This window comes from Mus pahari, chromosome 6 (genome assembly GCF_900095145.1).
Source record: "Mus pahari chromosome 6, PAHARI_EIJ_v1.1, whole genome shotgun sequence".
In the NCBI taxonomy this organism is placed as follows: Eukaryota; Metazoa; Chordata; class Mammalia; order Rodentia; family Muridae; genus Mus; species Mus pahari.
This window is the reverse complement of record NC_034595.1, coordinates 86,670,908-86,686,954: the sequence shown is the minus strand read 5'-3', so window position 1 is coordinate 86,686,954 and position 16,047 is coordinate 86,670,908.

The following is a 16,047-nucleotide window of genomic DNA, read 5'->3' as shown; positions in this document are numbered from 1 at the left end:
GCTAGGTTTAGGGTGTACGTGATAGAGGACCATGCTTTGTAGCACATTTGCCTGGCCCCATTGTCAACTATAGAACCAGGCCAAAGGGGATCAGCTTATTCCCTTCACATGAGAATGCAGTAAGTCACACTAAGCTGGACCCTTGGCCCTGGGATTAGCGTTTTTAGGCAGAATGGGTTCTGATACATGGGAACTTGTGCTTAGTTTTCTTTTCTATGTTATAACCGTGAGCACTGAAGCTCTGCTAAAGTGTATCTAACCCGAGGGCCATATCTCTGCTCTTCGTCATTTGTAGGAACTACATTTCTCAGCTTTGCCGGCTGCTTCCTGAGGCCGAGGGAGGCTCTGGATGCATGCTGGAGAAGCCAGGTGCTTCTCGTTCACTGTGACCCCATTGGGTGGCAAGCCATCAGTGGCTGTGTCTCCTCTGGAGCCCTTCCAACCTTGTTTTTCCAGCCCTGGTACTGCCCCAGTTTGTTTTCTGTGCTGAGATAACCACCGAAGCTGAAAACACCTTGGGAAAGGTTTCAAACCCTCACAGGTTGCAGCCCAGCACTGAGGGAAGTCGAGGCAGGAATTCACACAGGGCAGAAACCTGGAGGTGGGAGCTGACACAGAAACCATGGAGCGGTGCTGCTTACTGGCATTCCTGACGGAGAGAAATCACTGGTGGGGTTACTATTACCATGCTTGAGGTTCCCTCCCGTCAAGGGACCCTACTTTATGTTACACTGACAATAACAAACCCAAACAACAACCAAACCAAACCAAACCAAACCAAACCAAAACCAAACCAAACAAAACCAAAAAAAACACCAAAACCAAACACCAAACCAAACCAAAAACAAACCAGACCCAAATCAAACCAAAAACAAAAATACACCAAAACAAACAAACCTAAAAACAAACCTAAAATAACCAACCAAAACAAAACTCAAAAAACAGCTGAGGACACGGGGCCCCTTTGCCCCCCCCCCTACTGGTGGAAGGGTGGGATAGCACTTTTCTGTGGGGATGCTAGTTGCTTCCTAGTTATGACTGGATCCACAGTCTCTTGTCACTTGAGAACCAGCTCCTTTGTAGTAAAGTCTCTTGGCAATGGACTATTGTGGAGAAAGGGGCTTTAATGACTTTAAGGACAAGCTGGAGTAGGAAGATTCCATCCTGAGGCCTGGATTACAGTGTTCCAAAAAGACCCATGGTGAGAGGAAACAGTGATGGGCCAAGAAGACTGGCCAACAGGACAAGCTGCAGCTATACCAGATGTGTGGAACAGGGAGGCTTTCCTTGAGGTTTCTGTGCAGGAATGAGGGCAGGTGTCCCATTGACATAGCCTAGAATCATCGGAGGGAGTCTCCATTGAAGGATTCATTGCCCAGATCAGATTGGCCTGCAGCCATGTCTGTGAAAAATAGGTCTGGATAATGATTGGTATGGGAGAGCCCAACCCACTGTGGGCAGGTCCACTGTGGGCAGCACCATCCCTAGGCAGGTGGGCCCGGGCTGTGTGAGGAAGCAGCTGAGCAGGAGCCAGTGAGGAAGCCAGCACTCAGAACTTAGATCGGGACTTCAGGGATGGGCTGTGGCCTGGAAGTGTAAGCCGAACCAGATGCCTTCCTCCCCAGGTTGCTTTTGGTCATGGTTTTCATCACAGCAACAAAAGGCAAACTAGAACTAGGAAGTGGAATGTTAAGGAATTTGGGCGCTGGCAAAATGGCTCTGCAGGGAAAGACTCTTGCTGCCCAGCCAAACCTAGCTGGATCCCTGGGACTCACATAGTGAGGGCAACTCACAGAGAAAAAAGAAGTTCCTACTGAACTCCACACTCAGATGCCACTGCACACATGGCTCCCACAAGCACACAAACAAACCAACACTTAGCCCCAGCACCCAGACAGTACTCAACCCCAGCACCCAACCCCAGCCTCCAGCCCCCACAGACAGCATCCAGCACCTAGCCCCAGCACCTAGCCCCAGCACCTACCCTCAGCACTCAGCCCCAGCACCTAGCCCCAGTACTCAGCTCCAGCACCCACCCTCAGTACCCAGCACCAGGCCACACAGACAGCTCCCACAGACAGCACTAGCCTGGCAAAGCACATCCTTCCGCCAACAGAACTGAAGCCTCGAAGGGCATGCAAACGAAAATGGAACTACCTCTGGGTAGCAGTGGATTTAGAAGTCACTCTATTTTCTTCCTGTCGCACGGCTGCATTTTCTAAAATTTCTATTGGAGTGTTTTAGTTCCTTTTCTGCTGCTGCTGTGATAAACACAGTGACCAGAAGCATCTTATAGAAGAAAGAGTTTATTTTGGCTTACAGTTCCTTTGGGATAAGAGCCCATCATGTGGGGGAGGAATGTCCCAAGCAGCAGGTAGGCACAACGGCAGGAAACTGAGAGGTCACAACTTTACCATGACCGTGAAGCAGAGAGCAAAAAGGAAGTATGACCAATCTATGAAGTCTTAAAGCCCGCTCCCAGTCAGTGATGTACTTCCTCCAGCGATGCCACACCTCCTAACCCTCCACAAACTGCACTGTTGGCTGGGGAGCAAGTGAGCTTGTTCAAATGATCTTGCTTGGGACATTTCTCACGCCCACCACTACAAGGGGCCATATTAACGTCTGTAAGGGAAATGCAGGGTTACTGGACAGGCAAACAGGGAGTCAAGAAGGGCCTTTGCCCATGCTGAGCCTTTCCTGGAGTGCTATTTCCTCTCACTTAGCCCAATTCTCACTTGGCTCTGATGCCTCCCGGGATCGTTTCTCTTCTCTAAATGTGCACATGATTGGCGAAGCCCCCAAATGATCTCATCTTAAAAATCCTTCCAGAGGCTCTAGAGAGATTGCTCAGTGGTTAGGGTTATTTGTTGCCTTTACAAAAGACCTGGGTTTGGGTCCCAGTAATCACCTGTTGGCTCACAACCATCTGGAACTTCAGTTCTGGGAGATCTGATGCCCTCTTCTGGCCTAGGCTGGCATTGCATGCATGCGGTGCACAGGCAAACATGCAGGGAAAACACTCATATAAAATAAATCTATAAAGAATCCTCCCAGAACTGTAGTCTACCCTGCATGTGGTACTGTCCAGTATAACTTGTCAATGTGACACACTCACAATTGAAGAAAGACACCTGGGTTGGGACTGGGGAGAAATACTGGAGCCATTTATAAACATTTAGAGGCTGCTGAATACAGAAGAACCCTTTCTGTGCAGCCAGTTTTAGAGAGGAAGTGAGGGCTGTCAAGGGAAGACATGATTTCCCGCTTTAAGGAGCTAGCTCTCCCTACCAAACCAGTTTAGGTTGCACTGCCTAATGTGATAAACATCTCTCTTGCTGTAGGGTATAAAGTGAGGTTTGGCTGAATATGAAGTCCCTGCATGTTTTTACTCCTGGGTCTCTAGAAGCAGATGGTTCGTTAGTCCCTGGGTAGGAAGTGTCCCGAGAGCAGCAAACAGCCTTTGACTGAACTCTAGGAAAACAGGTGCCTGCCATCAGCTAGCAGGACCAGCCACGTATGGCTGACTCTCTTTACCGACTCCAGCTCAGGCAGTGAGGAAAAGCCCTTGTCTTTTGTCTGATGTCTCTATCACCCCCTCTCATTATCTTACCTCTGAGCACTTGCATGAGATGTTCCCACAGCCCATAATATCCTTCCCATTCCCTTTCCCTGTCTACCTCTTGTTCATAATTCAAATCTTTCCCCAGCTTCACCGTGTGAGTCACCATGTGCTATAAATGCTGTTTCCTGAGCTCAGAGAGCACCCCACTATGTCTTTCCTGGGCTTCCAGAGACCTCAGAACCTCCTTTCTGAAACAAGACATCAGAAAGAGCAGCGCCTTTGTGGGTACAAAGAAGGTATCCTCGAGCCTGAGGTACTCCTAGAGATGAGGTGCAGGCTTTGGTACCCTTTGTACTTCTACCTGGGGTATCAGACCCAATGGATCTGACTCCTGGCAACCTGAGTACAGGTCTGAGCTACATCAACCAAGAGCATCTAAATAGACACCTGTGGTGGTTTGTATACGCTTGGCCCAGGGAGTGGCGCTATTAGGAAGCTTGGCCTCGTTAGAGTAGGTGTGTCACTGTGGGGGTGGGCTTAAGACCCTAGAAGTCCGGAAGTCAGTGTTTCACGAGCAGCCTTCAGATGGAGATGTAGAACTCTCAACTCCTCCTGTACCATGCCTGCCTGGACGCTGCCATGCTCTGACCTTGATGATACTGGACTGAACCTCTGAACCTGTAAGTCAGCCCCAACTAAATGTTGTCCTTTATAAGACTTGCCTTGGTCCTGGTGTCTGTTCACAGTAGTAAGTTCCTAAGACGACACCCCAGCTTCGAAGCCTGGTGCTAGTTTCTGCACCTGCCTCTAGGTGACCGTGTGCCGGCCTCAGTGACTACATTTGTGAGGAAAGCTTGGGCTAGAAGGCCTCGAATGTCCCTTGAGGCTTGAACAGCTTTGTTTCAGTGTTGCTGTGGGTGGGCAATGTGCATGTGAGTGCGGGAGGCCATGCAGACAGACCAGGTTCAAGCCCTCGCGCCCCCTCTTCTTGTGTGTGGGTTGCTTACTCTCTCCCCTTCAACTTTCTCATCTACAACATGGAAACGAAACTCTGTAGTCTTTGATGGCTATGCTGTTGCCTTGGATCAGTGTTTGAGGGGGTGGGCTCATGGAGTGCTTATCTCCTTCCCCCCGCTAGTTTAATGTCAACTCGACACAAGGTAGGGTCACCTGAAAGGAAGGAACCTCAGTTGAGGAAAGGTTTCCTTAAGATTCAGTTCTGGGGCATTTTCTTAACTAGTGATTGCTGGTGGAGGGCCCAGCCCATTGTGGGTGGAGACATCTCTGGACTGGTGGTCCTGGGTTCTAAAGAAAGCAGGCTGAGCAAGCCACAAGGAGCAAGTCAGTAAGCAGCACCCTTCCATGGTCTCTGCAGGCTCCTGCCTCCAGGTGCCTGCTCTGTTTGGGTTCCTGTCCTGACTTCTCTTAGTGAAGGACAGTTACTTGGACATGTCACTGAAATAAACCCTTTCCTCCCCAGTCGCTTTGGTCATAGTGTGTCTTAGTTTGGGTTTTATTGTTGTGAAGAGACACCATGACCAAATCAATTCTTATAAAGGACAACATTTAATTGGGGCTGGCTTACAGTTTCAGAGGTTAAGTCCATTATCATCATCAGCCTGGCATCATGCAGGCTGACATGGTGCTGGAGAAGGAGCTGAGAGTTCTACATCTTGATCCAAAGGCAGGTCCCTCTTCTGCAATGAGCAGAGCTTGAGCGTAGGACCTCGAAGCTCACCTGCACAGTGACACGCTTCCTCCAACAAGGACACACCTCCTAATAGTGCTACTTCCTGTGGGCCAAGCATATTCAAACCACCACATGTGTTTCATCCCAGCGATAGTAACCCTAACTAGGACACCCTTGTTACCGATGAGGAGCCAAGAACTAGGAGGGATTTTTGTAAAAGCTCTGGTGAAGGGCATAGTGACAAAGTTCATCTGGGAGGTCAAGTAGGCAGGTTTGGTTTCTGAGGCTAAGTCCAGGGGTGGGACACTCCTACGAAATCGTGTTGATCAAGTCTCCAGTGGGATCATTACTTAGACTGAACCTTCTTAAAAATTTCCCACCTATAACCCCTGCTTTAGGGTTTTACTGCTGTAAGCAGACACCATGGCCAATGCAAGTCTTATAAAGGACAACATTTAATTGAGGCTGGCTTACAGGTTCAGAGGTTCAGTCCATTATTACCAAGGTGAGAGCATGACATCACCTAGACAGGCGTGCAGGAGGAGCTGAGAGTTCTACATCTTCATCTGAAGGTGGCTAGGGGAAGACTGACTTCCAGGCAGCTAGGGTGAGGGTCTTTAAGCCCACACCCACAGTGACACACCTACTCCAACAAGGCCACATCTCTCAGCAGTGGCACTCCCTGGGTCAAGCATATACTATCACAACCCCTTTCCTCCTGAGAAACTTTTACATAACCATGAGTGAGTATGTGTGTGCGTGTGTGTGCGTGTGTGTGCGTGTGTGTGCGTGTGTGTGCGTGTGTGTGCGCGTGTGTGTGGTAGGTATTCGCATTGAAAGTTTGCTGATAGAAAAATCATAGAGATATTTTAATATTTATTTTCCTTCTCATTCCAGCTCAATGATATAGTTATTTATATGTAAGTACACTGTAGCTGTCTTCAGACACTCCAGAAGAGGATGTCAGATCTCATTACGGATGGTTGTGAGCCACCATGTGGTTGCTGGGATTTGAACTCAGGACCTTCGGAAGAGCAGTCAGTGTTCTTAACCGCTGAGCCATCTCTCCAGCCCCCAGAGACATTTTTAAAAGCAAAACTCTGTGTATATATACTGTGGACATTCCTTAGTATACCAAGGTAAATTTGCATATTAATGAGATAAACATGCTTGCTTATTTTTATAGAAGTAATTAAATCTTGGTCAAGTGTTTGCTACCACAAGGTCCAGAGCACCTTCAGTTTTTGTCAGAATCAACTTACTTATCATTATCAATGCTGAGAATACCACCTTTCATAAGCACATAGAACAAAATAACAAGCTGTTTTTTTTGGTCTTTTGTTGTTGTTTTTTGTTGTTGTTGTTCTTGTTTGTTTTTTTAGGGCCATTTCAGGAAGTTCTCCCAAGACAAAGTTTCTTTAACATTTTTTATGAACATTTTAAAAATGAAGCTCAAATCAGCAATTCAAACATCAGTTTTTAAAGCCAAGCTGTCTGGGGCTGGAGCCATAGCTCAGTGCTGAAGAGTGTGGGCTGCTCTCACAGAGGACCTGAGTTCGGTTCCCAGTACTCGGGTTGGGCAGCTCAGAACTGCCTGGCACTCCGACTCCAGCGATCCGATGTGCTTTTCTGCCCCTGTGGACACATGAACTCACAAGCACATACCTACCTCTACCAACCACATAGAAATCAAATCAAGTCACATCAAATAAATCTTAACATCTCATACTCTAACATGATACAATCCAAAGATGTGATAACGTCATACCTGCCGAGGGAAGATGCTTGAAAAGTACTTTTTTTTTTTTAATTGATTCTTTGTGAGTTTCACATCACGCACCCCAATCCCACTCATCTCCCCGTCTCTTTGTATCCACCCTCCACCCTTGCAATCTTCCCCCAAAAAGAAAATAAAAAACAAAAATAAAAAATTAAGCAAAGCATAAACTCCACCAAGTCAGGGTCAGGAAGCTGCACTGTGTCACAGCATGTCCCACAGTGTCACTCTTTTGTCCACACATTTTTTTTTTTTTTGAGACAGGGTTTCTCTGTATAGCCCTGGCTGTCCTGGAACTCACTTTGTAGACCAGGCAGGCCTCGAACTCAGAAATCTGCCTGCCTCTGCCTCCCAAGTGCTGGGATTAAAGGCGTGTGCCACCACCACCCGACTTGTTCACACATCTTTACTTGCAAATGCTCATTGCAGTGAGTCACTGGTCTGGTTCCAGGCCTCTGGCTTCTGTGACACCATCAATACTGGATCCTCACCGGGACTCCTCTCAGATAGCCTGTTGTTGCCCTGTGTCATGGAGATCCTGCGACTTTGGACCTGAAGGACTGGTCCTTTCACACACTCTAGCAGTTTATAGATGAGGTAGCTGGTGAGGTGGGCCTTCTCAAAGCCCTAGATCACATCTGGGTGGTAGTTGAGCCTGCCAGATTCCCCGAGCCCACACTACCAGGGCCAACCCACCAACACTACCCGGGGCTAGCTCACCCAATGCTGAAGCTGGTGAGGGGCCAGGCCAGCTCTCCTGTGCTCACACCCTTGGGGCTGGCTCACCTGTGCCTTCACCATCAGGGCCAGCCCTACTGTGCTGCCCAGGTGAGGTACAGAGCCCACTCTCCTGAGTGCCACAGCACTGAGAGGTGGGGCCAGCTCTTCGCGCCCCTAGGGCATCCACGTGGTCCCAGGCGGCAGCCTAAAGCAGGACATTCACGTGGTCTTTAGTGGAAATATGAGCCACAGACATTGACACAGACCCTTGGGGCTGCATGGCCACGGATCCAGACGTGGCCCTCGGTGGCAGCACAGGCAGAGAGTTCCCCATGGCCTGAGGTGGCAGAGCAGGCCACTCACATCAGGCTGTTCCTCTCCACCCTCTTGGTTCCAGTTCTGCCTGTCCTAATATTGTTCAAGCTGCTCCACTTCTCTTTCTCGTCCATCTCTCTACCACATACCTTGTAATAGCTCCTGCAGCACATGGGCCTCTGGGTGTTCTTGTCTTTTCCTCATAAGTAGGCCACTATCTTTCTCTAAGAGTAGAACACTTCTAGTATATAGTAAAAACAAACAAAACCCCTGTATTATGTGGCCAGCGAGAGGTCTTAACAGGTAAGGAAACCTGCCACTAAGCTAAGCTTGACAACCTAAGTTTGATTCCTGGGACCCATACAGTAGAAGGAGAGAAGCCACTCACTCACGTTGTCCTCTGACCTCTACACTTCTGTCATAGTGTGGTGGTTTGAATAGGTTTGGCCCACATAGGTGCATGTGTTTGAATGCTTGGCCATAGGCAGTGGCGCCATTAGAAGGTGTGGCCGTACTGAAGTGGGTGTGGCCTTGTTGAAGGAAGTGTGCCACTATGTAGGTGGGATTTGAGGTCTCCGATGCTTAAGCTCTATCCAGTATGGAATTCCAGTCTGGTCTCCTCCTGGCTGTCTTCAGATCAAAATGGAGAACTTGCGGCTCCTCCGGTATCGTGTCTGCCTGTGTGTGCTGCCATAGCTTCTGCCATGATGATAATGGACTAAACCTCTGAAACTGTAAGCCAGCCTCAATGAAATGTTTTCCTTTATAAGAGTTGCTGTGAGGCTGGAGAGATGGCTCAGTGGTTAAGAGCACCGACGGCTCTTCCGAAGACCCTGAGTTCAAATCCCAGCAACCACATGGTGGCTCACAACCATTCGTAATGAGATCTGACATCCTCGTCTGGTGCATCTGAGGACAACTACAGTGTACTTAGATATAATAATAAATAAATCTTTAAAAAAAAAAAAAAGAGTTGCTGTGGTCATGGTGCCTCCTCACAGCAATAAAACCCAAACTAAGACACACAGCTATACTAAATAAAGAAATAGATAAATAAATAAATAAATAAAATTTACAAAGTAAATCCCACAATTGATAACTTATGTCTGACCCGACATGTTTCAAGCGGTGATTACTGGCATTGTGTGGCATGAAGGCATGCATGGTGCCAGGTGCCAAGTGCCAAGGCAACAACACACGCAACTTAGCTGGAAACGCCTCAGATCCAATACACGTTGCATGGCAGAACTCTACTGTTGCCAATGCTTTTGCAATTCTCTTCATTCAGCGATTCGACTCCCCATACGTGGTCATAACCACAGTGTAAGATGCTGACATTTAGAAAGGCGGATGCTTGGTTTAAGGTTCAGAGATTGAAATGTGGGGTCACAGAGCCCTACAGAAATCTGGCTTTCCAGAGAAACTGGGGCTGGAATATTATCAGCTAGCACGATAGGAGGCTGTCCCCCCCCCCCCCAACTGATGTTTTTATGCACCAGGACAGGGCCTGGCCCATACGTCCTTCCTCCTCTAATTCATACAAAGCAGCAGAGGGCAAAACAGACAAATAAAACAAACAAACAAACAAACAAACAAACCCACACCTGATTCTGCACGTTTTGTAAAGGTGTCCTCTTATCCTGAAGAGCCTGCCTCCTGGGCTGGACCGAGTCCCAAGCTGTCTTTGAGCAATGACTCGTAGGGTTGACTCATTCAGTTAGATAGAGAGAGAACTAGGGTTTGTGTTCTTTAAAGAGAAAAGGAGATCACTTGGCACACTGGGGAATAGGCTCAGGGAAGATGGCAGCACGCAGTCATGATGGAACGAGCTGTGGGTCATACAGGCTATGCTACAGGTCACAGTCTGAGATCTTGAGTCGTCTCCTGCTCCCCCACACATACCTGTGCTGTGATTACTGAGCAGCTGACACCCCACTCTCACCCCAACCCCTGCCACCCAGAGCGTGTGACAGAGGACACTCACCCATGTGAGACAGGACTTGGGGTTTTCAGCCTGTCTGATAAGTAAGTCAGCCCCAGATAACTGCTTCCCCACTGGTTCATGCAGTCACTTACTTTTGCATGTGTTTTGTGTGTGTGTGTGTGTGTGTGCCCTCGCGTGTGCCTATTCACATGTGTGTGGGAGCATTTGCACTTGTATATATTTACATGTGGAGGCCCGAAGTTGACATCAGCTCTCCTCCTCTATCTCTCTTTACTGAAGCAGGGTCTCTCATGCATCCTGGAGCTAGTGTAGCTGGCCAGCTTGCTCAGGGATTCCTCTGTCTCTGCCTCCTGCGTGCTGAGATTACAAAGGGCCACCGTGTCTGCCTGGCTTTTAATGTGGGTGCTGCGACCCAAACTCTGGATAGCCAATCCTTGCTGTTTTGTGGGTTCTTCTTCCATCCTTTCCCACCCCTTTGCTTCCCCCCTTTCAATCTTGTACCATTAGATGAGAGAGAAAAAATGGATAGAGAAAAGGAGAGAGATCCCTGAATAAAGTGAGGGGTCAGAAAGAGGGCGATGTATCAGTAGACTACTTCCTGGTGACATGGGGTGTTAAGTTACTTGGGGCAAGTTTGATCTTCGCTGTCGGGATATCTAATTTATTGTTTCTTCTTTGTTCATGACTACTTAACAAACCATGACCAACAACAACCCACCAACTAACACCCCACCCCTCAGGGGCCCTAGCATACCTCTGAAAACTCCCCAGAATTCCAACCATCACACAATCACAGAAACCATCTGTAGCTGGCAAAGTCACACCCTAGCTAGAGCACGAGGCAAATCATAGTCAGCTACTGTGGACACTCTGAAGCATACCCCACACCTGGGATTAAAATGAAAACATATTCTTCTTATAATGTCTCTGTGTTGTTCAAAGAAACTGAAGCTCCAAAATTGTCACTACACTCTCTTCCTCATGCTTTTGTGGTACTGTCCACTGAGCCCTCTCTTCAGTCCCTCAGTCTGAAAGAGTGTCAAAGGCTCACAGCTTCTTAGGACTCCAGCTCTAGGGTATCTGAAACCTCTTCTGACTTTCCTGGGCACGCTCGAGTGCGCACGCGCGCGCGCGCGCGCGCACACACACACACACACACACACATACACACACACACACACACTCATACTCACACACACACATACATACACAATACACAGATATACACTGAGATATATACACATGTACACAAGATAAAAATAAATTACTTATGTTCACTAGTCTTGAAGTTGGTCTGCAACTTCTTTCTTGTCAGCAAAGATGAATGAGTAAGTCAGCAACATGGAAGAAAAAGTCAGCAAGAAAATTGAGATTTGGAGGAAAAATAGAAAATTTGGAAATGAAAATTTTAATTAACCAGTGGGATGTGTCACTAATATACTGGGTGAAGCAGAAGGGAACCTATCAGGGATGGAGTGGTTATTGTGGACTTTCCTCTCCCGGCCTGGGAAGGACGCATCTGCTTGTGTTATGCACTTTCAAGTCCTTCTGGATTTTTTCCTAGGAAACTTGTGAATCACTCACCTGATGTTTGACCTAGTTCAGGATGTCTGAGTTCAACTGCTGAGGAGCTGGGAGCTCCTGGGCGGGCCAGCTGTCTGGCTTTTCTGCATTCTTAAATTTCTGTGTTGTGCATTTTGCATCAGATGCTCTGGACAGACTTAATTCTGGGGAGGAGCTCACTGGGCAGCCTCCTCTTGGAGGCTCAATTCCCAGCAGCACATGGCAAGAGGAAAACAAATCATTGTAATGGCAGCAATGAGGTAGGTGACAGCCCACCGATACATTGTCAGTGGCCATGGGAAACTGTAGAGTATGCTTAAGAGCCCAAACCTATTTCATCTCAGAATCGGTCTCCATCTTAAAAGAAAAAAAGCCCTAGAATTTGACCTGCAGCTGAACCCAAACTGCACCCACTTACCAGGAAGGACCCCATGGCTTGTCCTTGGCCAGTACCCCAGAGTTACTCCCTAGCTACTTTCTAGCAACAGCCAATCAAGATTAGTCTGGTTGTTTCCAATGTAATTTCAGACTGTGGTTGTTCACGGTTTCATTTCAGAGCACCCGTCTGTCAGTTTACAACAGTCCTTCAGTTAGATGGACCCCCCCCCCTTCGCTTGCTCGCCATTTCCTATAAAACCTTGTCCTGCTGAGGACTTGGGACTTCACGCGCCTGTCCTGCCTCATCAGGGTCAGTGTGGGTTAGCCCGAGCTTGAATAAAAGGGACCCTAGTGTGATGGCATTGAGTCGGCTCCTTGGTGGTCTTTTGGGGCTTGTGAATGGGGCACAACATTCGGTAGAGTTAAAGGTTAGTGAGGACTACCACAGACGAGATCCATAAGGAGGCGGGGAACTGGGAGAAAAAGTCAGATAAACACAAGAAGGGGAACATCCTATAAAAATGAAAATTTTAAGAAGAGCAGTAAGGGCCAGAGAGATGGTGTTGGGTGATCTTTATTGTGTACTGTGTAAAGGTTGTCTTTGTATATTCAAACGTGGATTTCTGTAGGGGCGGAAAGCTGAGCAGTCTACAGCTCATCACTGGTATCATATTTTGTGAACAGTCTTCCTCCCTCATCTTTTGGTGGCTTAATAAAGAGCTGACGACCAACAGCTGAAGCAAGAAGGGAAGGCGGAACTTCTGGGCAGAGATAGAGGCTCTGGGAGGAAGATTCGCCAGTGTGACACCAGAGGGTCAGCTCCACTTTTGAACCCTTTCTCTTTATGTTGTTGTTTAAAACAACTTTTATTTATTCCTTGGCAATTTCATACATGTAAATAACGTGTCTTGGTCGCATGCATCCCCAAGTCCCTTCTTGTCCCTGGGGCACTTCCAGCTATCTCTCTACCCTCTTCTCGTCATCTCCTTTTCCTGCTAATTACCCACCTAGTGCTGCCTGATGGCTGGTAACGGGTCTTGCTGGATTCATCTTGTGCAGGTAACTAAAGCTGTCATGAGTTCGAGTCCCAGTGAGGGCATTACACAGCAGTGAGGATATTACGCAGCAGTGAGGGCATTACGCAGCACCCCTCCCCCTCCAGCTCTCACACTGGTTCCACCTATCTCTGCAGGTGTCCCCTGAGCCTCAGGTGCAGGGTCGGACATAGGCGTCTCATTTAGAGTTGAGTGTTCAATCAGCACTGATTCTCAGCACTTTGACCAATACTGTTGCCGAATCTGACCCGGACAAGTGTCTGATGTCCCTTGGAGCTGTCCACATACCAATGTATTTCCTTCTTTGTATCCACGGGGCGTGTTCTAGTTGGGGGTGTCCCCTGAGAGTGTTGGGAGTGTGAGAAGCTGAGGTTGGCATGGGCAAAGGACCTGTCTTTGTATTTCCAAAGCTTTCTTTAAACCACCACTGTTGAGGAATGTTGCCGTTGGATATCATGTACACCCCTGGGCTGAAATTTCAGAGTTCTTGGCCTCGAGGAGGGACAGATAAATGAACATGTCCAGGGCCCAGAATCCCATGCTTCCACTGGCTTCAAGATCAGAGCTATCAAACTCTAGGGCAGTGGTTCTTAACCTGTGGGTCTCAGACTCTTTCTGAGTCACTTAAGATCATTGAAAAACACAGATATGGGCTGGTGCAATGGCTCAGCAGTTAAGAGCACTGATGGCTCTTCTGGAGGTCATGAGTTCAAATCCCAGCAACCACAAGGTGGCTCACGACCATCCATAATGAGAAACAAATAAAAAAATTATGGGGGGCTGGTGAGATGGCTCAGTGGGTAAGAGCACCCGACTGGCCTTCCGAAGGTCCTGAGTTCAAATCCCAGCAACCACATGGTGGCTCACAACCATCTGTAAGGAGATCTGACTCCCTCTTCTGGAGTGTCTGAAGAGAGCTACAGTGTACTTACATATAATAAATAAATAAATAAATCATTTATATATATGCAGGATTGAGCCAGGCCCGGAGCGAGGGCCAGAGCAAAAGGGGAGGGGGAGAAAAAACACAGATCTTTACATTATGATTCATGAGAGTAGCAAGATTACAGCCATGAAGTAGCAATGAACTATTTTATGGGTGAGGTCACCACAACATGAGGAAGTACATTAAAGGGTCACAGCATTAAGAAGGTTGAGAGCCACTGCTCTAGGGTGGCTCTCAGTTGATAAGTTGTGTCATGTCACCAGCTGCAGGGTGAGAGTATCTCTCCTCCCATGATTCCTAGTCTGAGCCCAGCCTCCTGCTGTCTGAGCCCTAGGGCCTGTCAGAGTCTGGTCCTCTGGTTTCCCATGGCCATCTCTTTCCCCAGGGCCACAACAGGCTAGGTTGATGCTCGGGGACCCGTGGATTATCTTAAATAATAACGACTCCTTCTAGGGTCGGTAGAGAAAAGATCGGTAGCTGAGACGGATTTCAGCTTTTAGTAATGCTTTGGGGGCTATTTGGGAAATTCAACAGCAACCCACGGATGCAGGGTATTCCGTAATTTTATAGGCACGAGAGGGGAGGGTCTCTGAGTTTAGCAGTTTGGTGAAGGCATCAGATAGGAATAAAGTATAAACGCAGGAATGAATTCTGTAGTTCTACCCCACCGTGGGGTTGCTATAGGCTTGGATGTGAGCATCTTAGAGAAGGTACCTGATAGGGCTGAGCCCTCTCTGGAGAGGCCTTTGCTGTCTAACATGGATAATCCCTGATCTCAGGTCCCTGGAGTAGGCCTGGTGCTCTCTCTCTCTCTCTCTCTCTCTCTCTCTCTCTCTCTCTCTCTCTCTCTCTCTTAACAACAGATTCTCTCTCAGGATGGTGCTGCCAAACAGGATTTCTTTGCCGCTTATTTGTAGGCCATTGGGATCACCGTCTCCCTGGGCACTGATAAACTGCTAATCCAGCAGCTGGATTTGAGGCTTGCGAGGGCTGTGAGCGTGTCTGAAGGCAGGGCTGCCCGGCTCTCAGGCAGCTTGCTTTAGAAGTGACTGTTTCCATTTCCCCACTGGGGACGGCATGGCTGAGACCCTGTTCCTCTCACTTCTTCCGTTTGGCCCTCTCTTTTCTAATGCTGCCTCCTTGTGACTGTCTGAAGCTCTTCTTCTAGCTCTCTGTTTGGAGTAAAGTCTGTTTTTTTCTTATTCTGATGACTCCTTCCGTCTAGTCAGCCATTTTACCTAGGGGTCTTGTTCTTTCCTTCATTTATTTATTAAGTGTCAGATGTCCACCCTGGGCCAAGTGCTGGAGCCTGGATGTAGTGTCCATTTAATATCTTTCTTGTCACAGCAGGGTTGAACAGGGTGGTTAAGATGCCTCTGGCAGTCCCGCCATCCCACCACTGTCCAGAAGGTGGCAGCACACAGGCCCAGGAGCTCAGAGTGGTTGAGAGGAATCAGAAAAGGAAGGTCTGCCCTGCTTTCTCATTGCTTAACAGTCAAGAGGGCCACAAACTCCAGAGCCTGCCTATAGACTGCACTGTTCCCTGCCTGTGCCTGTGCCTGTGCCTGTGCCTGTGCCTGTGCCTGTGCCTGTGCCTGTGCCTGTGCCTGTGAATTGGAAAGACATTGGGTTAAAAATGATAGCTAGCACTGGCTTAAAACTAGCACCCAGGGAGCTGGCTCAGAGGTTATGAGCAGTGACTGCTCTTCCAGAGGACCTAGGTTCAGCTCCCAGCACCCACATGACAGCTCCAGTTTCAGAGAATCTGACACCCTCTTCTGGCCTCTGTGGCACCAGGCACATTATGGTTTCTCACTCCAATGGCTGCGTTCCTGCTGTAGACTGAGATGTCCCACCGCTCAGAGTAGGGAACACACGGAGGGAAGGCACTGGCACGGGAAGACTGAATTGCAGAGACTTAGATCTGCTCAGCCTGTGTTTGGGGTCTGACCAGCAGCAGTCTACAGTGACACCTGCAGGTGCCATGCCACATAATCACGACATGCCCCTAGGAGGCTGGGCACCCAACCTAGTGGAGAGCTACTACACCGCGTTTAGAGTTGCAAGGCTGGCCGCACCAAGACATCGTTCTG